General features: G+C 40.1%; 2 protein-coding genes and 1 long non-coding RNA gene across 4 annotated transcripts in view; 2 read left to right on the top strand and 1 right to left on the bottom strand.

The window, feature by feature from the left end:
* Positions 1 to 1,052, bottom strand: part of LOC309528119 — a 28,109-nt gene extending 27,057 nt beyond the window's left edge. For both annotated transcript variants that reach the window (XR_014217527.1, XR_014217528.1), the window contains exon 1: positions 966 to 1,052. This is a non-coding gene — a long non-coding RNA (uncharacterized lncRNA). The remainder of the gene's footprint in view (positions 1 to 965) is intronic.
* The window catches only part of MTHFD1L (methylenetetrahydrofolate dehydrogenase (NADP+ dependent) 1 like), a 109,140-nt gene extending 107,041 nt beyond the window's left edge, over positions 1 to 2,099 (top strand). The window contains exon 28 of the mRNA XM_082215222.1: positions 983 to 2,099. The gene's annotated coding sequence lies outside the window, so the exon portion shown is untranslated. The remainder of the gene's footprint in view (positions 1 to 982) is intronic.
* A 6,225-nt stretch (positions 2,100 to 8,324) lies between these two features.
* The window catches only part of AKAP12 (A-kinase anchoring protein 12), a 97,208-nt gene continuing 78,999 nt past the window's right edge, over positions 8,325 to 26,533 (top strand). Inside the window, exon 1 of the mRNA XM_082215155.1 lies at positions 8,325 to 8,601. The gene's annotated coding sequence lies outside the window, so the exon portion shown is untranslated. The remainder of the gene's footprint in view (positions 8,602 to 26,533) is intronic.

Raw genomic sequence — 26,533 nt, 5'->3', positions numbered from 1 at the left:
TACATCTATATCTGCTAAAAGAAACCATTGGCATTATGCGCAGAATTGCCAGGGGGGCGGAAAACACAATTTTCATGGCCTACAGCTGAAATGGGGAACCTCTGCTCCACGAGTCTCCTAACCCAACCTCTTTCATTTTCCCCAAGCCATATCCCTTCTCCCTCACCTCCTCCTTGCTTGACCTGCAGAGAGCTCACAATGGAGAGAGATGCTCGCTTGGTGATCTCTTCCCTTCTACATTTCTTCGCTGTGCTCCTTTCTCGGAACACAGCAAGGAAGCCAAGCTACGAAAGGAAACAGTGTGTGTGAATGGGCTTTAGTCTCACCTACTTCAGGCTTTGGCACCACCCACTGCATATGGCCCTCAACCACTTTCCCATGAATGAATACAGTCCTCAGGGGTGAAAAAAAATCTCTACCCTGGCCTGCAGGGTAGTAGCATGTTGGCTGCAATGAGCTGCTGCATGCCCTTTATTTCTGGCCACACTCACATAGCACAACCTCAAATTCCAAGGATCAATGATGTGGAGTATTCTACAGGAATTTATGGTGCAGAAAAAAATATGTAGAATTGGACCTTAGCTGGTAATAATGCTGGTAATTATAATTCTCTGTAACTTTTAATTAATTATTCTAATTGAGAAAAAGGCATTCACAAACTTATTCCATGTATGAGATTGGAGTAGCTGCACTGACATAAATCTGAAAGATGAGAATAATTTTTTCTTCACTGCTCTAACATACACAGACTTGGATAATACATTAGGGATCTGTCTATATTAGGAGAAAGTACACTACACCATGTAGAACAGTTAAGTGTTTTGCTTTACTTACCCTCCAGGCAAAATAATTCAAGCACAGTAATGTTACAGATAATTTGCAGTCTGATATCCTTTTTTAAGAGAGAACCAAAAAAAGACATGTTTCTTCAAACAATGAAAAAAGGAATTCTTGAAATACTTAACTTTTTTCTATTTTCCAGACTTCTGCAGCTTCCATGTTTTCCTGGAGTATGACAAGCATGAATTTGAAGAATGCCTATCATGTATCTCTGCAACAATATTGGAATACACCAAAGCAAATAAATATAATATTTCTTGAAACCCTTCTGTAATAAAAAATAACCAAAGCAAGAACTTTTTTTTAAAAAAGCAGTTACTAACTAATTTATTGTAAAGTGGCAGTGTTAAGTAATGTTTTTCAAGACATGCTATTTCCTGCATTCTAACTAGTGGGTGTAGGTAGTGGGAAATGATACAGAAATATCTTTTCCACTTTTTAAGATTTTGATTCATTATTTAAGATGCTTTACCTCACTTGGGTCAGCCTAGAAAATCAACATTAAAAGAATAATGCTGTCTGATGCAGTTTAATGCATTTTATGGGGTATATATGCAGCTTCTTGAATTCAGCAGCTGTTGCACCAAGCAAAATTATCTGGGAATGTCTGTGCTATCTTTCAGTGTTACCTACTGGGGTTGGGGGAAGCTAGGGTTTCAAATGCAGGATCTCTCTTTTCATAAAATAGCCCAGGAATTTTACAGAAATTGAAAATAAGTGTTGTTGTTTTCCCATGTGGCCAAACAGCTGTGAAATGTCCATAACTTCATGTATCTCACTGTTCTTGGTCTTTGCAAATGAGTTCAAGTTTCTGGCTTACTGCTTTGTACTCTCCTCAATATACCAAATGTCAACAAGCTTTCTTTCTTTTTACAGCCAATAGAAGTAAATCTTTATGTGCAGGCCTGCAACTTTCATTTAAAAAAAAATGTACATAGGTTCAGTACAGTATTGGGTTTCTGAAAGAAGCTTTGCCCTTTTTTGGATAGTACTTTAACATAACTGTACTGCATTATAGTGTTAGGTTAACAGGAGGAACCAAAATACTATTGTCTATTGGATGATGTATTTGCTGCTGCTTCTAGTCAGCAGTTGGCATTGTCCGTCAAGTATCCAGTGCTGTGTAAGTAGGGTACCTCTCATTCTCTCTTTCCTACTGTGCCCCCCAAAACCTCTCTTGAGGAACCAGGGACACTTAGAGGGGGAAACTGGAAAGTGGAGCAAGGCAGTGCAGTAGAGGGAAGAACTGGAGAATGAGAGCTTGCAAAAGTAGCTTTTGCAAGCTACCTCAATCAGATTTTAAGCAGTTCTCCCATCCTATTGCAGCACATCCTAGGCCTTTCCTTGGTGGTGTGCTTAGGAAGTTGCAGTGAAAAGGAAGGTTTGGGAAGCCTTCTTAGCAGGAGCAGACATCTTGCACTGCATTAAATACCACAATACCTTAGTTTGGACGTTACAAATTTGGCGCCCTTTCAGAAATCTAAAATGCATTGATGTGAAGTTTATGCTGACAGATTGTTAATAGAACACAGATAATTTGGCAATATTGTTTTTCAAAATCATTTCTCATGACTATTATTGGTGTGAGTGATAGCATGCACAGTATTTCCCTTCCAACATCTATTGCATATTGAAAACAGTTTGATTGCATTAACTCCAGTTAGGCACCGCAGTCTTCTTTTCATTCAGAGGCTTATCAACAATCCATCCCACACAATTGTCTGAAATCTGGTAAGCATATGACAAGTGCCCGAAAATAAACTCAATTTTAATCCTCAAAAATTGCATCACTGAGTTTCTGGATACTGGGTGTCCATTCATTTTGTCAATTATATGATTTGGTTAGAACAGTGCAATGCTTTTGAAGAAAAATATGGTTCATTTTCTAGACCCCTGTAATACAGAACTGGGTGGAGCAGAGAGACTTAATAATAAAAGGTGCTAATTGCTTTGTCTGCTGGTCACACATTATAAGATTCTGTTTCTACCTTCAGATAAATTTCATGTTGTCAATGATGAGGTAGGCAAACCTACTTGATGATTTGAGGGTATCCTTAGGATGGTGAAAGCATGTTAATAACAGAAGGCACAACCCTGTCAAGATAGTCCACTAAATCTTCACCTGTTCCTTTGGAGAACTATGAGCTTTAAGAGCTACAGAGCAGGATTAAGGGCATCCAAGTTTAAATCTGCTTGAAGAAAATAATAAAACTCCTCCTTCTGTTTACAATGTGGCTGTATGCAAAGCTTTTGGAAGGAAAGCAACAGAAGTAAAGCACTGTAACAGCAGCTAAGACAAAGGACTTGCTCAAAAAGTACCAATTGGGTTCAAACTGACACTTTTTGTAGAACTTGTTTCTCCTTTGTCAGTGTGAGATTCTTGAACCTATCAGTCCATATTCCATCCCTTTTCACCTCAATTCCAAGGCTTCTCAGACTGCCTTGCCTAAAGTGTTGAAATCTTAATTTTTTACTTGTGGTTTGAGGAGCATTTTATTATAAGGCAATGTGGTGTGGTGGTGAGAGTTGAATTTCACCTAGGAGACTAGTGCTCAAATCTGCAACTCTCTCTTGAAGCTCACTGGGTATCCTTAGGGCAGTTGCTGTCTCATAACCTAACCTACTTTACAGAGTTGTTGTAAAGATAAAATGGTGAGGGGGGGAAACCATGTACACTACCTTAAGCTCTGAGGAAAGGTGGGATATAAATGTCATAATAAATGCTTTTGCAAACTTGGTGGGAGTTGGTGGATTAAAAGGGGTGAGGCACACCACTTGTTTATCCTAAGAGGCTCTAGAGTTAGGATGTAAGCATCCTACAAAATTAAAATTCTCAAGGTTTCATAAACAGAATTCATTAAGAATTAAACTAATTAGAAGTACCAGCACACCATGATGCACTTGTCCAAACACTACCCTTGATTTCCAGATTTTTACTGCAATATGTTTGTTGCCTGGCTGACAGCTCTTTCTCCTGGATATGTGTGCTCCGCTCCCCACCTTTTAGAAAAATAAGCTGAATTATAGGCAACATAAAGTGGAAAAGCAGACTATCCGTTTAGAATTATTTGGTGACAAGAAAATGGCTGTTGGGGTGTAGCTGTATAATTGTACATTGTTGGTTTGCAACCAATTTGTTTATGTAACAAATCAGTTACAGTCAAATATTTCTACAAGTGTGGTCAAAATTGCAACTCCCAGATCAGTAATCCAAACTGCAGTGCATTATATATACACATTATTATGTGTGCGAGTTAATGTACATTTGCTGGAGTGTTTTTCATGCAAAAGCTCAAATATTTATTCCCAAAGTAAACCTTTTCATTCAAAAAGTTTAAAGGACATTTGGAAGACGTTAGCTTGCATAAGCTGTCATACAATAAAGGGCTTGGCAGAAAAAGAGGAATCACTCTGAGAGTTAAAAAGCATGGGGAAAGGGAATCGTGTGCAATATGAGCATAGAACAAAATGTTCATGAATAAAATTTATAGGAACACACACTCTCTCTCTCTCTATATATATATATTGCTGTATGCAAACCACAACAATTAGAATTTAATAGTTTCCTTTTTAATTTCCAACTTTTCTACTGCTTTTGCTATGTCTTGCAGACCATTTAAAGTAGACCAAGGGTTCCCAAATTGTGGTCCTGTGTAGGACTAGCACTGGATATGTAAGAAATAAAAGAAGAAGCAATAAAATACAAGTGAATGGTCCTACAGCATCTAGCACAGTGCGTTACAATGGCTGCAACAAGCAGAAAAATCATTGAGTGATCCATCAAGATCCTTGGTAATTTTCAAGTGGTTCATGAAGAAAAAGGCTTTGGAACCACTGAAGTAGACCATCTCTGTACAGATCAACTCCCCTAAACAAAAAATCCTAATATAGCAGTTGTTAACTCTGGGATAGGGATCATTAGATTTGAGAGTGAAGTCAAACCGCGGCGCAAGCCTGGGCAATGTGTATGGAGGTCCTGGGCTGCCCAGATGACAAGATGCCCCTCTCTTGGCCTCACGGATGTGAAACAAAGGAAAGCAGAGTAATATGTTTGGCACCAGCTTCGCTGCAGGAATTGCTGGAAAGAGAAATACAAGGCTCCATCCAACCGCTCAATCCTGTCCATCCCTAACTCACAGAGGAGTACACAGGTGCGTAAAATAAGTATAGTATAAGGAGGGTGATATAGGAGTGGTTGCAATCTTTTTCTTGATGAAAAGCAGTGTACCAAATGCTTGAATAAAATTAAAGATTGCATAAACGCCCCACCAAAATGGCCTGGCAAGGACACACGAGTTCCCAGAATGTATGACATACTGAGATGGTAAGGGAGAAGCAGGGTGGGGAGTGGAGAGAGAATTGGCCAGCTCAAGCCACTAATATCATATAGTAAGCTTTCCACTCATTTTACCTGGTCCTAGTGGAAGATTTTCTGTGGACACAACAGCATGACTGGATCCTACATATGTGTTACCATGCAAATACTTGTCAAATCTGGTTTTGCAATGAATCAATCTTCTGAATCTTAGAAAGCTGTAAGTCAGACTTCGGAAGCTCAAGATATTCAGTTAATCTCTCACTACTTTATTTAAACACCAGTCCAGTTGCATAAATGTACTGCAGCCTCAATTTACAAATGGTTGGCTGCTGATATATATCTCTAAATGTTTCTCTTTCTTCTTGAACCAGACACTGGCATTTGTCAGATACATTTACACATGGGTCATTCTATATGTCTCTGCAGAAACCTTGAAGCTAAGCCAGAACCCTGCAGCTGTCATTAATGCAAAACCAACAAAAATGATAAATTGTTTGTTCAGAGATAGCTGTAGCTGAGCAGATGTGCTTATATTTTGCTTAGTAGTTGATTAATATGAAAGAAAGTTAAATTCTTTGTGTGTGTGAATTTGATTTTTTGTTTGCAATTCTTTAGGAAGCACCAGAAAGCTAGTAACTTATTTTAAATCACTACAGCTCTTTCGGGAGGGGATTTACATTTATTGAATAAATAACAAAATTCTCCTAAGTATTTATCACACCTCCTAATTCTTTTGTTTAAAAATCTAGATAAACTCATCAGTTACCAAAAAGCCAACCAATTACACACATCGTACCTGAGAAAGGCAGAGAAATTAATGAAAAGTTAACAACAAATTTTGAAAGCTTCACAGGCGCATATTCTGTCTTTCTGAAGTTATAGTCTATGAATTACAGTGGTACCTCGGGTTACAGACGCTTCAGGTTACAGACTCCGCTAACCCAGAAATAGTACCTCGGGTTAAGAAGTTTGCTTCAGGATGAGAACAGAAATCGTGCTCCGAAGGCGCGGGGGCAGCGAGAGGCCCCATTAGCTAAAGTGGTGCTTCAGGTTAAGAACAGTTTCAGGTTAAGAACGGACCTCCAGAACCAACTGAGTTCTTAACCCAAGGTTCCACTGTAGTACTAAACATACAAACCAGGTTTGCGCAGATTTATTACCTCAGTGGGGACTAGGTCCTTGAATGCTAGAATATTAGATAAAGCTAAGTGACTTCTGAATGATTTTACTGCGGGGGACCCCTGCCCAAACTGAATTGAATATTTGCTCCATCTATACATTTCAACCAGTTTCAGAAATGAAATGCAGTTATAATCCTTGAAGTTGGTGACAGAGGATGCATCCCCCCCAGTTGTTTTTACTTTCCTTTTCTAATACACAAAAGGCAATAAAAACAATGAAGAGATCAAAGCAAGAAAGAGAATGGAAGGAAGGATACAAGAAGAGAGCAGTACCATTCCAAAAACAGCAGCAAAATTCTAGACAGTTGCCCTTCGTATTATCCAAGAATGTTTTCCTAAAATAATCTTCTCATAGAAGATTGTCTGCTGCCAACCATGTTCCTTTACTTAAATGTATTCAGTAAATGGATGGTAAACTTTAGAAAAGTTGTCCTTCATTTTCAGATTGTACAGGGTTCTGGTATATTTTGTGTTTTTCCCCCAATAAAGCAATGGTCTAGATCTGGAGGGAGCAATAGTCTTGCTTATCTCCTGAGGCTGACTTGCAGTGTTGGACACTGGGGCTATGTTCCTAATCCCACTTTACTCAGAAGAAAGCTCTCTTGAATTCAATGGGGCTTCCTCCCAAGTAAGTGGGATTAGGAACATAGATGGTTAGGCTTTCATTGTCATTGGCTGTGCAAAACAAACATCTCTGTCACTACATAAAGTCAATAGTGTCAAAAGGGCTTCCTAAATTTCAAATATGAACACCAAAATTAAGCTCAGCTGGCTGTAGTACAAGTCTGTGCATAATGGATGAACATGCCAACATCACTGTGTACCCTATATGTTTACTTAAATGCAGGGATGAATAGCAGGTTTTCCCAAACCACATCATGGTCTGTCATTTCAAATACTGAGTTCTCCCCATTTGAAGCAAACTGCTCTTTCCAGTCTTTCCACCCCTACCTTCTCATGCACTCAGGAATTAGAAAATGCAGGGCACATACTCGTGATACCACACAGCTGATTTATCAAATTGGGAGTCAGACTGGATAAATCTAATTTGGCAACCAAGACTGTTTTCCAGGAAAATCCTATTTTTTGTGCATAAATAAACCCAAGCTTCGGATGATATTATGCAAACAACTGCACTTTGGATCTACTGACATACTAATATTCATAAACCAGCATCAATATACCAGGTCAATCACAGAACTGTACAGTTAGAAGAGACCCTGAGGGTCATCTTTGGAAATCGTTGCATTATCTCTGTAAACCTGGGAAATTAGGCCAGAAGTAAATTGCAGAAGTAAAATAATAGGCTGAGATAGAAAAAGAGAAAGACTTGACCAAGGCAACCAAATGAATTAATGGCAGAGATAAGATTCAAAGACTTCCCAGTTCACATTTAGCCCCTCTCTCACTCACATTGACATCATTTTAATGGAGCATATTTTAAGAACTTACCATTTTCTTCTGAAAAGGTATTGTTTCCCATGGTCTCCTCCCATTCATTCTGCTGTCTTTCATTGTTTTACCCTCATCTGTAAAAAGGTATAATTCAGCTGTAATGCTCAACCAAGTAGAGTTTCAACATAATGCTGCATATTTATTCATACACGACTTTTAAAAAAACCCTTACGGAGCTTTGTTCCAATTCCTAGGCCAAAGGGTCTTCCTTGCTAAAGAAGGATCAGTCCTGTAAGGGTTCCACGGGAGTCACAAGAGGCAAACAAAGAAGATTACTCCTTTTGATCTGCTCCAGTTTGTGTACTATGGGCTCTTTCTATAGCATGCAGCAATTGGCAGAAAAGATACAAACTGGTTGAAATTAAAGTCTCAAGTTTACACGGCTATTTGTCGAGAGGAACAAAGAGAGGGGACTGGTTGGAAAAAGGGTATGTCTCATGGCTACAATGGAAGAGGAAAGAAATCAAGTGGCAAAAGCATACAACTGGATGTGTTGTTTGCACCCAATGCTTAAATCAACCAACCTTCATTTCGTGTATCCTTCTGAAGAGGCATGAGATCTGTTGGAATGGGGTCATCCCTGTTCATCCATCTTGTTTGGTGAAGAAACAGTATCTGAGGAAGTATTTCCCACCAAGCTACTTCACTTCCCGCTTCACTCCAAAAGGATGAGCTTATAAGTTATTGTGCACAGGCAGGAACATGTATTGTTGGTCAGGTAAACTTTGGAGATTCTGGATATTCCAAAACGTCAGGTAACTCAGGCAGGATGCACTTCTTCAAATTACTCTACCATTGCCCCTAGAAGTTGGTGGAAACATCCAGAGTAACACCTGTTTAACATACCTCCCAGCTGCCGTGTTTTGCCAGGGAATGGTCCAGGTATCTGCTTACATTCCCAGGTACGTCGTCATTCTGAGGGAATCCCATTTCGCCTTCCTGCTTGGGTCATTGGCGTCATTTTCCTGAGGGACCTCTTGTGCCCAAAGACCTTTCAGGTCAAGGGAAACTGAAACTGAAACCACTCTAGCCTGAGAGTGGCTGCTAGGCTCCCCTGTGACTATTAATCTTCTTACAGGCAAGTGCAAATGTTTTAAACTATTTAACTGTAGCAAGGTTTTGTTTGGAATGCAAACTGGAAGTGGTCAGCCACGGTTCCTTTGCAAAAAAATAATAATATTTTAAATCGTTCGTTGGGGTGGAGAAACAGCACTGATTGTGGCATTTGAAGATCCTAGCAGTTTGTATTAGAGAAGGGGAGCACAACATTGTAATTCTTGTTATATCTGTGTTTGAACTCAACATTTTTCATGGGCGTAGCCAGGATCATAGCTGTCAACTTTTCCCTTTTCTTGCGAGGAATCCTATTCAGAATAAGGGAAACGTTGACAGCTATGGCCAGGATTTTTGTTGGGGGGCAGGCCTTTTGTTAGGGGGGCAGAACCTCAGTTTGCTATGTATTTTTTATTGATTGTGGGGGCTGCCCGCCTTGGCAATGCCCATGACATTATTCAAATCATACCATTTTGAAGCAGAAGGCAAAAGCCATGTAATTGCATTCATTAAAAAGGTGCTCTGCCCTCCTGTTTACAAATTTGAGTTTAATTCCTATTTAACTAAAACTTAAGAGAAGCTAAAGATGTGCTTATTGACTGATAGAATATGTAGTAGTTCCATGCAGGTTAGGCAGCACAAAGAGCTTGTGAGTAATTATTAACCCTTTCAAAAGGGGGCACATGCAAAACGCTAAGGGAACATATGAAGCTATGAAAGCATACCATAAAACAATATGTTGGGTGATGAAAAAATTAGGCAGGTGCCACAATTAAGCAAATTGTGTGTATGATTTGTATTAATGCAAATCTCAATGAGCTCCTGAACAGGTGCTAAGATACAGTGTTGGGACTGATGGCAGAGAAATTGATCCAGTTAAGAGGAGCAACTAGTATCCAGAGTCATACTGTCTCCAGCAATATCTTCCATGGATTTATCTTATCCAGTAGCAACTGGTGAGGCTGCATGGGAGCACTCTCCTGGATCTTCTAACATTCAGCTTCAGTGGATGGCTCTTGGTTCTGCTGTTATGAAAGAGGGAGAAAAACTTTTCTCCATCCTCTTTCTCAACACTGTGCATTTTAAACAACTCTGTCATGCCTCCTCTTACTCACTTTTTCTCAAAACTGAAGAAAACACAAAACCTGTAACCTTTCCTCATAGGGGCGTTGCTCCACACCCTTGATAATTTTGGTTGCCTTTTTCTGATCATTTTTTCAGCTCTACAATAACTTTTGGAAGAGTGGTGACTAAAACTCTACACAGCATTTCAAAGGTGGCCATACCATGGATTTGTATAATGACACTATGAAACTGATAGTTTTATTTCCAATCCCTTTCCTAAAGACCCCATCTAGCTTGGTACATCATTTTCACAGCTGCCATACACTGAGTCAACTTCTTCACTGACTCTTTCCTGGTCACTTTCCTGGTCTGTCGCTGCCGGTTCAGACATCATGAGTATGTGAAATTAGGATTTTTTGCACCAATATGCATCTTACATTGAATTGTGTTTCCCATTTTATTGCCCATTTATTCTTGCTTGCTGCTTCCTATTTCTTAATCAGTAACTGATACATAAGATGACTTTTCTTCTCAAACATTCTAAAAGATAGGACAACATGCAAACCAGCTCTTTTGTTCTCTGTTCTATATACAATTGTAAAGCAGTCTGCCTCCCAGGGTGAAAATGATTTCCTGTATATTAAGAGCTCCTCTGCTAATATAATACTGTGGGCTTTGCATTATTCCTTCAGAGAATCGGCCTTAGACTCAGGTAACAGCAGTGGCAGCAGGAGAGTTCAGATGGTCTATGCTGATTAATTACAACTGTATACTTAATCTGTAATCAACAGATCAACCAATTAATCACTGACTAATTGATAAATGACTTCAACTGTAATTTTAACTTAACTCACATTTCCCCAACAATTTGGTAGTAAATAAGAACAGGTCATAACTTTTCCCACAGAACGTTAGATTACTGTATTAATAAAAGTAATCCATACATTCTGTTTTCACTCATATATAGAAATCAAAATCAGATGTTTACTTGCTAATAGTTTATAGCTGCAAGATTCTGTGTTGTAGCACTGAGGTTGCAGATGTTTCTCCCTGATCCAGAAAGAGGAGTGTGCAACAAATGAAAATTGTATATATGCAGGTGCTTGTGTGACATGATACCCATCAGGACCTGGTTGAATGTTATGGATGCTAGTGTGCATGCAGGTAGGCGTTTGAATCACTATCTGAAACTATTATTTGTGCCCAACACAGCTTACTAGAGCTGTATTGGTGCCTCTGAGTTTCCATCTATTTTATGTATTTGTTTATTACATAAGCACACATTTTTATCCAACCTTAAGGCCTTTATCCAACTTTTATCTTCACAAAAATCTATTTACAATCTTTATTGTTTAAGACAGTCACAGTTCCATTAAAAAAAAAGTAAAACTAAAGAATGTTTATTGTAGAATATCTGATGCTGCTAGTTTAAAACTAACTGGATGGCAACCCTGAGTTGAGTTCTGAACACTGAATGCCTAAGTGTTTTCCTGAAAAAAAGGCCAGGTATTTATGTGGAGAAAATTGGGATAATTATACATACAGTGGTCCCTTGGTTCTCAAACTTAATCGATTCCGGAAGTCCATTCCAAAACCAAGGCGCACTTTCCCATAGAAAGTAATGCAAAATGGATTAATCTGTCCCAGACTTTTAAAAACAACCCCTAAAACAGCAATTTAACATGAATGTTACTATCTAACAAGACCATTGGTCCACAAAATGAAAGCAATAATCAATGTTCTGTACTATAAAATAAATAAGACAGTATTGCAGATGATAAAAATTACAATTACAGTAATTTTTTTCTTACCTGCACTGATGATAGTCATTGTTTGGATGGGGGGCTTTTATCCATTTCTGCAATCAAATCACTCAATCACTCAATCAATCAATCAATCAAAAAACAAAAACAAGCCACAGACACAAAAATGAAAAAACCACACAAAAACGCAAAAAATAGCAAAAACTAAAGCACCAAATATCACCTCAGAACAGTGCAATCAGAAATGGAAGGCTTTAATTATGATGGGGGCAGGGCTTAAATTTGCTGCTTAAGGGTAAAAGGAGAGGGTGAAAGCCTTCATTACGATGGGGGAGACACTTCAGTTTGCCACTTAAGGGTAAAAACGGGGCGAAAAAAGCCTTATTTACGATAGGGACTTAAATTTGCTGCTTCAGGGTAAAATGAGAGGGGGAAAGCCTTAATTACTATGTGGGGGACTCAAATTTGCTGCGCAACAGTAAAAGGAGCAGCTCAGGAGCACGTTCGGCTTCCGGGGCAAAGTTTGAAAACTGGAACACCTACTTCCGGGTTTGCAGCGTTTGGGTTCCAAGTTCTTTGGGAACTAAGCTGTTGGAAAACTGAGGTACCACTGTAGTAAGCTTCCCTGGACTGACTCAGCCCAATGTAGGAGGTTCTGTTTAGATGTGTCAGATAATTAAAAAACCTAAAATGGTGGATGATTAGCTAAGTCTGCACTGTGCACATTTATTTGGAAGCAAGTCTCACTAAATTTCATGTGGCTAAGCCGCTTCTGGCGAAACCGGAGCAGTGCACGGAAACGCCGTTTACCTTCTCACCGGAGCGGTACCTATTTATCTACTTGCACTGCTTGCTTTCAAACTGCTAGGTTGTCAGGAGCTGGGACCGAGCAACGGGAGCTCACCCCGTCATGGGGATTTGAACCGCCGACCTTTCAATCGGCAAGCCCAAGCGGCACAGTGGTTTAACCCACAGCGCCACCCGCATCCCGCTGTCTACATGTTTAGTAAAATAAAATCACCTGTTACACTTCTGCAGTCACTGCCAATTTGTTGTTGTTGTTGTTCGGGGGAGGGGGGAGGGAGGGAGGGGGGGTCACTGGTTTGTTAGGTGTGGTGAAGTTTTAGTGGTATGCCAAATGCTGGGGTTCATAGTTAATTATCCTGTGGGGGCGTCTGTATGATCATATTCCTACTTCCATTTGCTCCTCGCCTGAGCACAACATAGCCATTCCCCCACCGCCAGTGGCTCAAAAGATGGAAGTGTACCTATTTCACTGATGGCTGAAGGTATATGGAATTTCAACAAACCAATTCAGAGGACCTATTCTTTCAAAATCTCAGTGCGTGGGGGATTACCTTGAAGACTGTAATCACAGTAATTAATGTTAGGGCTTCAAACAAAATGGAAGGACTTTTGCACATCAATCCTGCATGCAGCAGCAAAAACCCACTTGTGAGGTATAACCCCCATCTGGAAGTGCCCTAGGTGTCTGTGGAATTAATTTACTAATGGCTTCCCTGGTACTCTGTGTCAAGCTTTGAACCAGGTTGTTGCATCGTTTTAGGACGTTTTTTGAAAACAACATGCCTGTGTTTTATAATGTGCATGGTCGAGTACAGAGTGATTGGTCAAAAGATCTTCAAGTTGTAGTAGCTATCCTGTGCTCTTGGGGGACCTCTTTTTTTTCTTGACCTGCTAGCTTTCAGATCAATAAAGACTGCAAATTCCTTGCCTTTGCAGAGAGTAATATAGGTCTATGCAAGCCTATTGAAGATAAAACAGTTAAGGAGGAACAGTTTTTTGATCAGGAATGTTATCTGAAATCAGCTTTTGCTTATCTGCAACAGACAAGTCCAAACAACAATGTTTTTTTAAATAGGGGTGAGGGTCAGCCAGGAAAATTTGTTTAGTACCTAGAAGAGTAATCTTATGAAGCCTGCACGACAGTTCTTGGAATTCACCTTATGATAGTTTCTACAGATGTGACTTTATCATGCCAGCTTGTGCTCCCCCAATGTTTTGTTTAACGTTTAGGATTATGAAGAATTCTAGCTTGCTTTCTGTTTTGTTACATCTTGGTTGTTCCTGATAAAAAATACTCCTCTGGTGTGTATTTTGCCTTACTTCTTTTGTTACAGCCAAATAATATTTTGACACATATCAGCAGTTCTTAATATGGCTGTGCCAAATTTTCCTCTACAATGGGTTTTTCAAACTTGGGTCTCCAGCTGTTTTTGGACTACAACTCCCATCATCCCTAGCTAGCAGGACCATTGGTCAGGGATGATGGGAACTGTAGTCCAAAAACAGTTGGGTACCTGTACAAAAGCGAAACATTGGGAAGTTGAAAAGTATATCCAAAAATACCTCACTTGGCTTTTTTATTCAGAGTTGCTTCCTTCCCTGATCTGCAGCACTGATGTATATTTAAAGCAGAAACTTCTTTCTCGGGCAGTCACATCCAAGTAGAGGTCATGTAGCATGGTGATGATGTTACACTGTCATGCAACTAATCAGATTTGGCTGCATCACAATGTCAAAAACCCAATTCAGCTTGTGGGCAGGAAGCACTGCCCTCACTCTGAGTAGACCTCATGATATTGCCAAGTATTCAATCAGATTTGGTTATGTAAGAATGCCACAAAGCCAAACCAGAATGAAGCCCTTCTGAACAAGTGAGCATTTTCATCCTGTGGACAGGTCTTCCCAAATAATCGCTTAAATGGTGCACTTCACACAGTAATCTTTAAAAATGGAAATCCATTTTTGGTTCAGTTTTAATTTTAATTGGAGATGGGGGAAAATATCTTGCTCTCTATATATATTGGATTCATATTGTTAAATTATCTCGGCTTATTCTTTACCCTTTGAATCTGGAGTTGAGTACAACAGACCTCAGTATTTTCAAGCCAGTTACTTCAAGATTCATGCATGAGGGCCTATTGGAGTGGGAGTGTACCGTGCCTGTCTTCCTTCTTCAGAAATAAATTTTGAGCAGCTGTTGGTGACTATGAAATAAGACCTTTAAGCCTCATAACTTTGGGATGTCCCCCCCCCCAACACTTGAGACAGGAAATTCTACAGAAAGATTCTAAAAACAGTATATTAAAATCTGAAACTATTTTTCATGTATTACAAGTTACAAGGGTGTAATATTCCATGGAAACCATGGAAATGATCCAGGGAAAGTTAAGCAATGTATTTCAATGGCAAAATCAAATGCTCTTCTTTAGAAGTTGGTTCCCAATTTTTATTTGTGCAAAAGTTTGAAACTCATCTCAATCAGAAAACTTAGAAAACAACTCAAGTTTTTTATGTCCCTGAATACCAAAGTAAGCTTTGGTATACCCTGTATCAGTAATGACTGGCAGGTTAGCATGGGTGGGGCTCTCCTGACCCCTGTCCCCAGGTCAAGCTCCCCACTAACTTGCTCCTTTCCTTCTTGATAACCAGAGCAACACAGCCCCACCCATTCTACTGCACTGTCTGCTGCTGTTCCATATCATATATCTCCATGACCAGAGGACTTTCAAATATACAGTGGTACCTCAGGTTACAGATGCTTCAAGTTACAGACTCCGCTAACCCAGAAGTAGTACCTCGGGTTAAGAACTTTGCTTCAGGATGAGAACAGAAATCGTGCTCCGGTGGCACAGCGGCAGTGGGAGGCCCCATTAGCTAAAGTTTCAGGTTAAGAACGGACCTCCAGAATGAATTAAGTTCTTAACCCGAGGTACCACTGTACATTATAATGTTCTCCAGTCACAGTCACTGTATCACATATACAACTGAGGATGCTACTGCTATACGCTGCCTTTAACCCAGAGGGTTGTGTCAAAGTTTACTTTGCAACACTAACTGTGATATGCAGTGTGGTTTCTCTGTCTACCAAAGCACCTTTCCCTTCGCCTGAAAAAAATAAGGATGCAAAAATAAAATGCAGAGAGAGGTCATTATTTTTAATATGTTACTTATTGTTTGCTTTCCTCGCCAGAGTTTTAGCATAAGTCTGAGAAAAGTCTGAATCCTCCTAAAATCTACATCAGTAAACAAGGTTGCGATAATGCTGCTTTTGCCTAATACGTTTTACAAATGTGTTCTGCAAAGTCACACAGTTTTGTTGTTGTATCCTTTGGTTCCATAGTTATACCACACTGCAGCATGGTAACTTCTTTTCTTTTGCATTCCTTTACTTTAACAGACAAGGCCACAGCAAAAACAAAGGATCAGTGTGTTTACAAAGGGGCAAACAAAATGTCACCTTTTATCCTTGAAGCCTCTTCCCTGCAATAGTTTATCACACTGGTGCTTTCATGTGATTCATTTCTTGACTCAAATAGGGCACAATTCACCAGAAGGTTCTCCTGTACAATCCTCAATGAAATGAATGAAAAATGCCTTAAGCAAGCACAGTATATCTCTGTCTTATCGCCAAATTCCCAATAGTCATTCGGCCAAAACATTACATTTCAAGGATCATTCAGCACTGTTCTACTAGCAGTTGTTGCATTCCTACATCACTGACCCAAGGCCTTCTCACCTTAGTGTTAAATGCTTAGTGTTCAATGTGTCTCCTATACTTTTCTACTTACCAAAGATAAACCTCCACTTTTAACTAAAGGATCAGTTAGTGCGACTGGCTTGTGAGTTTACCATTTGGTTAAAAGGGATTCGTAAAGGTTTTCATGATCACTAAATAGTTGCATACCAAATATTATTGTTGATTGCCTGCTTCTTGTAAAAAATAGGATGAGGGACTCAGAGGTTGTTGTCTAAATAGTTACCCTTATTTAAAAAACTGGTAAAACATATAATTTAGTTTAGATGGCTAAGGACTGTCAATTATTTGATATAGACTCTGTATGAACATTAGATGCTTGACTTTCTGAAGGTACTTGGAGTCAATCAGTTGCATTTTTTACATTGTCACATGCTGTAGGTCCTTATGGTCTTTGACGGGTGTGATTTTGTTGCTGGTGAAGATTGGGTTATATCCAACCAAGTTCTATTCAGAAGAGACATACTGAAATTTATGGTCATGTCTGTCATTTTAATTGGATCTACTCTGAGTAAGATTAAGATTGGCTACAACATAATAATATTTTTCTTTGTTGATGTGAGGAAGGTCAATTCACTTTAGAACTTAGATGAGAAGCCCCCAGATGCCTCTGAACCCAACACCCATCAGCATCAGCCAACATGGCCAATGGTCAGTGTTAGGGAATTGTAGTTGAGCACCATCTGGAGGATCATGGATTCCCATTCCTGCTTTAGCTGCCCCCTTCTTGTCTACTTAGCATACCATAAATTATTGTCTCAATTTCATCTGGGTCTTAGACCAAGTCATACAGACCAGCTGGTCTGATGAAGTTATAGAGATAGTGTACAGCTGGAGCAAGTTGTGGTCATGTAATTTCTTCACAGGAAGATGCTCAGTTCACTTTTCCCACGCCACCATTAAAATGTTTGGAGCAGATTTACAGTGGCATGAAAAAAGAGGTGGGTGGGTTGCAAGTTGTGTTTTCCTGGTGAAGTACTCCAGTGACCTTGGAATGCAGTTCAACCTAGCCATTCATCCAAATAGCCCTTTGAATGTTGAGAGTGTGGACTGAGTAACATACCCTTACTCTGCTTCTAAACCTGTGTGTGTGTGTGTGTGTGTGTGTGGTTTTGTGATACAATGTTTGCATGAACTATTTTGCTTGCTTTACACCTTTTCGTATCCCTTTGTTCTCTATATCTGTAACATCCTTTTTTATTATGAAACAAACACCAAAAAGCCAGTCATTTAATTCTTGGTGCTCCTACAAAATTGTAACGTGACCTTTACGTAACCCATTATGTAAGTTAACACACTGTGGAAGAGGAGTGAGAGAGAAGTTGCTGCCTTTCTCTTCTCCTGACCTGAACCTTAATCCCATACCCTCCAACATTTCTCCTGTGAAAATACGAATGTCCTATTCCATAATAATAATTTTACTATGTACAGTGGTGCCTCGCAAGACGAAATTAATCCATTCCGCGAGTCTCTTCATCTAGTGGTTTTTTCGTCTTGCGAAGCAACCCTATTAGCGGCTTAGCGGATTAGCGGCTATTAAAGGCTTAGCGGATTAGCGGCTTAGAAAAAAGGGGGGGAAAGCGGGGAAAAATCGGAACACTGGCAAGACGTTTTCGTCTTGCAAAGCAAGCCCATAGGGAAAATCGTCTTGCGAAGCAGCTCAAAAACGGAAAACCCTTTCGTCTAGCGGGTTTTCCATCTTGCGAGGTATTCGTCTTGCGGGGCACCACTGTATACCCTGCCCTTTGGACTGGGTTGCCCCAACCACTCTGGGAAGCCTCAACATATATAAGAACATAATAAAATATTAAACATTTAAAATTTTTCCCTATTCAGGGCTGCCTTCAGATGTCCTGGGGTTGGATATCTCCATACCCTCCAACATTTCTCTGATGAAAATAGGGACATCCTAAGGAAAAGCGAGACATTCCAGGATCAAATCAGAAACTGGGATGACTTCTGTAAATCCGGGACTGTCCCTGGAAAATAGGGACCCTTGGAGGGTCTGACATCCTGTATAAAGGTAAAGGTAAAAAAGTAAATGACCCCTGGACAGTTAAGTCCAGTCAGAGGTGTCTATGGGCTGCAGCGCTCATCTCACTTGAGGCTGTGGGAGCCGGTGTTTGTCCACAGGCAGATTTCTGGGTCATGTGGCCAGCATGATTAAACTGCTTCTGGCACAACAGAACACCATGATGGAAACCAGAGTGCACGGAAACGTCGTTTATCTTTCCGCTGCAGCGATACCTATTTATTTACTTCACTGGTATGCTTGGGAACTGCTAGGTTGGCAGAAAAGACATCCTCTACAACAGTATATTTGGGGGGTGGGAATTAGCTGGTGCTCTGCACCCCCACCCATAGCTGTCAACTTGCAGATTTGAAAATAAGGCACCAGAAGCCTTGAAAATAAGGCATCAGCAGCCAAAATAAGGGATTTTAGACAACCAACAGCCAAACGAAGCCTCAAGCGGTGGTTCCCACAGCACAGCAACCCAGCAAAGGGGATGCAGCAAGCAAAACCACCGTCACCTCTCCGCTGGGAAGCGCTGAGCAAAGGCGAGTCCCCAGGTAACACAGCCGATTTGATCGGCACAAGGCATGCAAGCTCCACACCCCAGTCATTCTCTCTCCCTCTCTTTTTCACCCTTTCCTTTCGGACTTGCCTATATTTGGCACGCCCGGAAACGGCCTGCCGGGCCTGAATCTCTCTCTCTCTCTTTCCCGCCCTCCCCCTCCTGCACGGCTTTTGTGAGTGACACCAGCTCACATCGAGGAGGAGGGGAAGGTAGGAAGAAAGAGCGCGGAGGGGGACCAGCAGGAGCGCGAGTGAGCAGCCACGGATTTTCCTCTGCGTGCAAAGAGTGAGGAGAACGAGAGGCTCCCCGGCTCATCTGAACAGGAAATTCAATACCAGCTGGCAAGGGGTGGGGAGGGGCGAAGCGAGCCAGCCCTCTTAGACTCCTTATTGGGTGAGCAATGCAGCCAAGCAACACAGTTGAAGCCTCCCTCCTCCCTGGCCGGCAGAGAGGGAGGGAGAGGAGCTGCTTCCTTTGAAACCCGGGAAATTTAAGGGACATCATCAATCTGGGACAGCAGCAGGAAACAGTGCTGGGATAAGGGAGTTTCCCACCAAATAAGGGACGGTTGACAGCTATGCCCCCACCCTTCCCAAATGTCCCACCTAACTAAGAAGACTGACTAAAGGGCTGAGATTATCCCTAAAAACTATTTCTAGCATCTGGGTTCACCCCTGGAATATGTGCTCTAATAATAAGAGGTGGGTGCATTTAAACATCTGTTGTGTGCCTTTCTGTATTCACTGAGCAGCTATGACCAGCTGTGGAAGTTACAGGGAAGGTTTCCAGCTTAGAGATTTTAATTTCCAGGCACACTTGATACCAGATGTCTTTCATTTTAGTTACATTAAGTACTGGAAGATACCATAGCATGTAAATGCACAATTTGTGTGAAAGAGATATATCTTTAGGGAGAAGGGTCTAGATTGTACAAGGGGGGCTGAATGCCCCCTCCCAAATCTAGTTCTTATAGTGCCTAGAAACAAATGTGTTTTAAGCAATATGAATCTATGCCTTGACTGGTGATCCTCAGTTATCTTAACAGAGGAAACAAATGCAGTTCTACAAAGGACTTTTATGTCAGTGCAGTTTTACCGCATACTTTAGCAGCAGCCAGGAATCTGGAATTTCCCAGAAAAGTTACTTTGGCAGATTGTTTAAAATAAATCCATCCTGGTTTGAAACAGTTTTTGAAAAATGTAATTCAGAAGAATAAATTTGATTTGGATAGGTATTTGAATTGCCAGAACAATTTTTCTCATTACACAATAGGAGCCACTGGGTGTTTTACTGACTGAGAAAGCTGTGTTTAATTTAACTTGAAAATCTGAAACTTCAGCTTCTAGTTAGGAATAATGCAGAAAACCACAAGGTCTGACTTTTGTAAACAAATGAACAAAAACAAATCTGTTAACATGCCCACAAAAATAGCATACACTAATACTTTGGCCAGAAGTTTGTTTGCTGCTATTATTTTGCAACCCATATCAACTGTTAAGGTTTTGAGAATTGTTCATGAGCAAAGAAGTCATCTGAATAGGTTTCAGGAAGGATCCTGGGCTAGTGTTGCTAGTATGCCTGCACTCGTATGATTTTCCTTTATGTCTCCAGTCTAACATGTTGTCAATCCACACACAATTTTGATTGAATTCCCTCTATCAAGATTAAGGCACAACATTTCTTTAAAAGCAAACTGTAAAACAGGAGGAATGACAGCCGAGGAAATCAGTGCAGTTTTACTGCATACTTCTCTCCTAAGGTGTAGATGCTCAGAAGAGATTTCTGATTACAATTTTTACAGACGAAAACGAAACAGCTGCATGTTTCTTCATTGGATACTTAAGTGTAAGCATATCTTTGTACTCATCTAGTGGCTGATTTCTTAAAGAGTTCATACAGGATTGATGCATGCCATGTGCAGGTGAGGAGAGAAGTTGACTCCATGCAGAGGATATAATTGCAGCAATAGACCAGTAAAAAATGTAAACAATTTTGCTCCAAGCTGTCAATGCAACAACTTTCAACTAGCTTAAACCTCTGATTCTTCTCTATAGCCTAGATCAGGCTTTTTCAGCTTGGTGTCACCCAGATGGTGGACTACAATTCCTCTCATCCCTGGCTAGCATGACCAATAGTCAGTGCTTATGGATGTTGTAGTCCAAAACATCTGTCCAAAGAAGATTGTTAAACTTTAAGGTTTTTATGTACTAAGCTTGGATCCTAGAACAATAGGCAAGTAGGATCCTAGAATGCAACAACTGATTGGCTTTCAGGAAAAAGACCAATCAGGCTCCAGGAGGAAGTTAATCAGCCTATTAGGTTGGTAGGATCATAGAATGCAACAACTGATTAGCCTGCAGGAAAAGACCAATCAGGCTCCAGGAAGGAAGCAGAATCAGCCAATCAGACGGGACTCATTGTGTAAATAATGTATATAAAAGCCTGAGGTTTGGGGCGGCAATTCAATCACTGTTTTACAAGCTGCAATAAAGAGCATGAAATCCCTACAGGACTCTGAGTATATTTCAAAGGTGCTTTAAGGACTCTTGCTTTTTGGTGCAATAGACCAATTTGGCTCCTCTTCTGGAAATCATCTTTTCCTTACCAAAGGCACATGCCAATTAATTAAAGCATTAATTTAAGATTCAAATACGTTTCAATTTCATCTCTGTGAAGTGCCATGAACGTTTGGTGACCCTAGTTGCATAATCAACACAAAAAGAAAAAAAGAACTATAAAGTAATCCTGGAGAATTACTTTGAAGGTCAAACATCAAGCAAAGCTCTCCTTTCTCATGCTGTAGCTCTAAATGATTAATATGTTCCTATAGACAATGCAATTTCCAATGTATTTTTTTTTTTTTTGCAAAGTACAAGCATTGAGATGTAGGAAGAATAAGCACTCTTGTGCAAAGTATCAGAAAATCCTTTTTTAAAGTAGCCGCATAACTGCTCAACAGTATGTGTTACCTGGGCATAGTTTACCATATTTGTTGAACAGGAGGAAAGAAGATCGGTATGTACAGCTACATGTTTGATTTCTGAGACTTCTTTGAAATGTGTGACTTGGTGAAAAATCACACCAATACAAGTAGGCTCACAAACAGCTAAAGTAGCTGTTTTTACCTGTTTCTTGGAAGTTGCAGAAAAAGACAGTTGTGTTTTGCTTAGCAAAATTATTCTGTTTGTAAGACCTAATAAAAAAAACAACAAAATGTATCTAGATTAAGAACAATTGGTGCTTTTCTTTGAGGTTGTATAGCAAATGTTTCTTAAGTACAGTATTGTTGAAATGAAGATCTCAAATTTGGTAGGATTGTCATTTAAATTCAGTTTCCAGCATCCTCATACAGAGGAGCCAGGTTTCTGACTGATTAGGTCAATGCAAATTGATCTGTCTACTACCTTGAATAATTCCAGCTCAGTGTGGGAGAATCTCTTTCCAGACACATCTCCTTTCATAGCTCAGAGATTTGTTGTTAAATGACCCCCATGGAGCCAAAAGCCTTGTGGAGAAGCTGACAAAATGTCTCTCACCTCTTAATCATCTGCATATTCCACAGATACCTAGCAGAGGACCTGTCTCAAGAATCTTGACTGTTCTTTGTGACAAGATCTGAAACCTTTCAGACCATGGAGCTAAAAGACTGCAAGCAGTGGGGCTTCTCTTTAGCTGTTTTAGAATCATAGAATTGTAGAGTTGGTAGGAACCACGGGGGTCATATAATCTAACCCCTTATATGCTACAGATTAGTTTGTTTGTTTGTTTGTTTGTTTGTTTGTTTGTTTGATTTATATCCCTCCCTCCAAAGGACACAATAGACATATCAATGCAATGATAAAACTTTAAAAAAAAAATTCTTAAAACAGTTAAGAACACTCTAATCCATTTAAAACATTATCTGAACCACTGATCTCTAGGCTGTCAGGAACAGTGTCTATTAACCATCAAATGCCAGGGGAAACAGGGATGCTTTTAAATTTTCCCATAATGAGGGAGAGCGCACTGCCACTGAAAGGTTCTATCACTGGTCCACCCTCCACACCAGGCAGTATGCTTGCACTATTCCCGCCCCTCCACTGTGTTTCTTACATGACTTAGATGTAAGAGGGAGGGAGGGATTCAATTCAGCTATAGCAGGAGCCAGCTTGTGCTGACAGAACAATCTTGTTAGCCTAGTGTTGAATTCTATCCAAATGTAATCTTCCTTCCTTCCTTCCTTCCTTCCACAAAAGCAGGCCTTACCTTAAAAAAACAAAAAACAAGCTATCACTTGTGGGAAACCTGTGTGTCTATCCATTCCGTGGGACAGGGCATTAGGAACACTAGGCTCTGATTTACATAAAATCACACTCTTTGTGCATTTTGCCCAATTCTGTCTACTCTTACTAGCAGAGCATACCCAAGGTTATAGGCAGAAATGGCTCTCATCCCCTAATCCAGTTCTGGAGAGGCTAGGAACTGAACCTGAGATCTGCCTGCTAAGGGTTCTCTTAAAACACAAGACTGGGTACTAGAGTGAATACTGTATGATCTTGAAACCCCCCTAATTAAGCAGAAGGATAAGACAGGAAGCAGTTAATATTATAAAAAGTAGTTTGAGCCATTTATTTAATTTTGTTTGTGAAAACTAATCATGTAATTAATTTGTTAAAACTGCCTTGCCAGTAGGGTTGCCATGCGTCTGGAATTTCTTGGACATATATGGAATACTGTAGCTGCAAGCAGTATCTGGACGGAAATCGGCTATACGTCTGGGAAACTCCGGACATATGGCAGCTTTAAAAAACAACAACCCAGCTTAGGTCAAAGCTAAGAACTTTGGGGGGGGGGAAGCCCTCAAAAACTTTTCTGTCCAGATTTTCACTTTTTGAAATATGGTAACTCTACCTGCCAGTATAATTTCCACTCAAATTTTTAAGGAACTGCTACACACCTCTGCTCTCTCCCAACATTACCAATATCTTATCTGAAAAAGATGTTTGAACAGAATTTCAGTATAGCAAGGAATGTGAAAATAGCTTCATTGCAAATATGCTTTTGTGCAGACAGCACAATTACTATATTATCACCTATGGTAATAAAATCTAGTTGACCAATGTCGGCAGAGCTTCTTTGCAAACGCTGTTGTGTAGCAGAAAATGAACCCTACCCACTTGGACCACACAAAGTTTGAGGACACAAAGTTTGCAGAAGGCATAGCAGCAAAGCTAATCTTTCAGGGATTCCTTAGGCTGGAATGAAAATGCCCCAAGGATGAATCGTCCTTAAGAGTTCTCTGTTTGCCTTTGCTACTTGCTGGGCCTTCTGCTGCATTGTAGGCATGCTCATAAAGGACCAATTTTGATGTACTGTGCAGTCAATTAACAAAATACAGTTGTTGAATTTAGAGAGGGGGAAACAGCAAGCAAATGAAATGTAGATTGAATGGCTGTCGTCGCCCCCCCCCCCAACTTAGATTGTGTGTGTACATGTCATTAGCTTCTGCAGAAGAACACCATTAATTTTCACATTCCCTAAGAAAATTTTAAATTTCTAATGTTTTAAAAACTTATAAAATAATTTTGCATGGCTGTAGTTTGAAACCAAAGATCTACCTGGCAAATGAGGTAAATAGAAAATTAATTTCCTACCCTGTTCTCTCCATAGCCTTGCCACAGCCCTTTCATGTGCGGGTTTCAGGATCCAACTATAATTTATGTCTTATCAGTTAATATATTTACCTGAAACACAAACTGAACCATAGCCTAGTATAGACAAAATACATTATTTAAACAAGTTTCATCCCAGTATTTTTCTGGGTTGTGGATTACCTCTCATGAGATTTACGTGTCATCTTTGTTATCTTCATTATCACTTGAGTGCTGAGGTTCAGAGCCACATATGGTAACTATTTGAGTGTTATTATTGCTTCAGATCACAATTTATAGTGGTCTCACCCAGATGAGAGTTGAATTTAGATTTAAAGGTGCCTGTTTCACAGGGTTGTTGTTTTTGTTTTTACACAATGTCCTCATCCAACATGCACTTTCTCCCCAATTGATTCAGATATTCCCAAGCCGTGGATAATCCAATGAAGAAAACCGAATACAAAAGTGCATTTTATATAGCTATGGCTGTACTATAGCACACTGTGAGGGTGACAATTCACTGGGTGCTGTCTGTTTCTACACAGCCTACTTCTATCAGCCCAAAGGAAAGGATGTGGCATGCCATTCACATTGGTTGTTGGTAAAGGTACTAAAGCAGATGTTTTTTGCTCTTGCACAAAACAGCTGTACTAAAAATAAAAGTAATAATATAATTGGCCCTTCAGGAAGAATTGGCATGAAAAGGAGTGTTTGTTTGCTGGAGCCACATTTGCAGAACATAAATCAACATTTTATAATAGATCAGTTTTGAACTTAACTGCTTTAGCAGAAAACCTCTGTATTATTATTATTGTTGTTGTTGTTGTTGTTTAAAAAAATACAAACAGGAATTAACAACTAAACATGAATTGAGAGTGAAGGGACATGGGAATGAGGGCATATTTGCAAATCAAAGACCAGTCATTTAATTGCTTTTTATTTTTAAAAGGTTTGCACAGGAGCAGTCTCATATCTATATATATATATTGTGTGTGTGTGTGTGTGGACACACACACACACACACACACACACACACACAGAGCTACAATAGGAAGTTAAGAGGGATGGGAATGTGGATGTAAGTAGGTGATGGACTAAGCTAAAGACAAGAAGGGAGGGTGCAATTATTTGTCAATTTCACAAGGGGGGAGCTTTTTTGCAGCTTTCCCCAAGGCAAAACAGTTGGGTTACATCATGGGTTATTCAGAAAGCCATCTTCTGCTGAAAGTGGGGAGTGCACCAGGAAACAGAAAGGGGACCTTGACTGGCTTCCAGTTACAGATCCAAGTGTTGTGAAATTAAAACATATTATTTTCCCCCTGAAAGTTTAAAAAATAAGTAAAAAGGAAATGTAGGGTTGAATCTTACAACTGACAGATTTATTATTTCTTATTAATATATTTGTTATAGGATAAAGAAAGGGGAAATTCTGAAATGTCTTCTCAATTTAGTGAAAGTAACAGACATTTCAGGAAAACTGCAATACAGGATAATTTAATAAAGGAAACTTGGGATTCTGAGGCACCTCTTCAGAGATTTGCAGTATGGTACGTGGCAGCATCCATGAATAGGAGCCACTGGGAAGCTGATGGGCAATGTATCCTTCTTCTTCTTCTTCGGCGATCACTCGAAGCTGAGTAAGATTGTCTTCAATGAACACGGATTTAACAATGAGTCCGTAAGTGACTGTGGAGGCAAATTCTGGATCCACATGTCCTTCCACAGTGGGGACATTGGTTTCCGGGTGGGAGTTGATCACGGTGTGGATTTGCCAAGCGTGCCTTCCTCTTAGCACGTTTCTCCCTTGCATCCTGAGTTTGAGTGTCTTTAAAGCCCATGACACCTTTGGTAAAGGGTTTTCTCCACGGGAGCGCTCACAGGCCAGTGTTTCCCAGTTGTCGGTGTTTATACTACATTTTTTAAAATTTGCCTTGAGATAGTCTTTAAACCTCTTTAGTTGACCTCTGTGTGTTTGTTCATATGATGTAATGTCCTTAGCCTGGGATGTCATTGTTTGACTGTGCTGCAGTTCAGTCTCCTGCCTTGGAAAGCTTTGTTGAATCTCCTTCCTACTGTACTTAAGCAATA

Source organism: Podarcis vaucheri, assembly GCF_965113315.1.
Source record: "Podarcis vaucheri genome assembly, chromosome: 3".
Taxonomy (NCBI): Eukaryota; Metazoa; Chordata; class Lepidosauria; order Squamata; family Lacertidae; genus Podarcis; species Podarcis vaucheri.
Note: the sequence above shows the minus strand (reverse complement) of the source record. Positions and strands in the feature narration are given on the sequence as shown.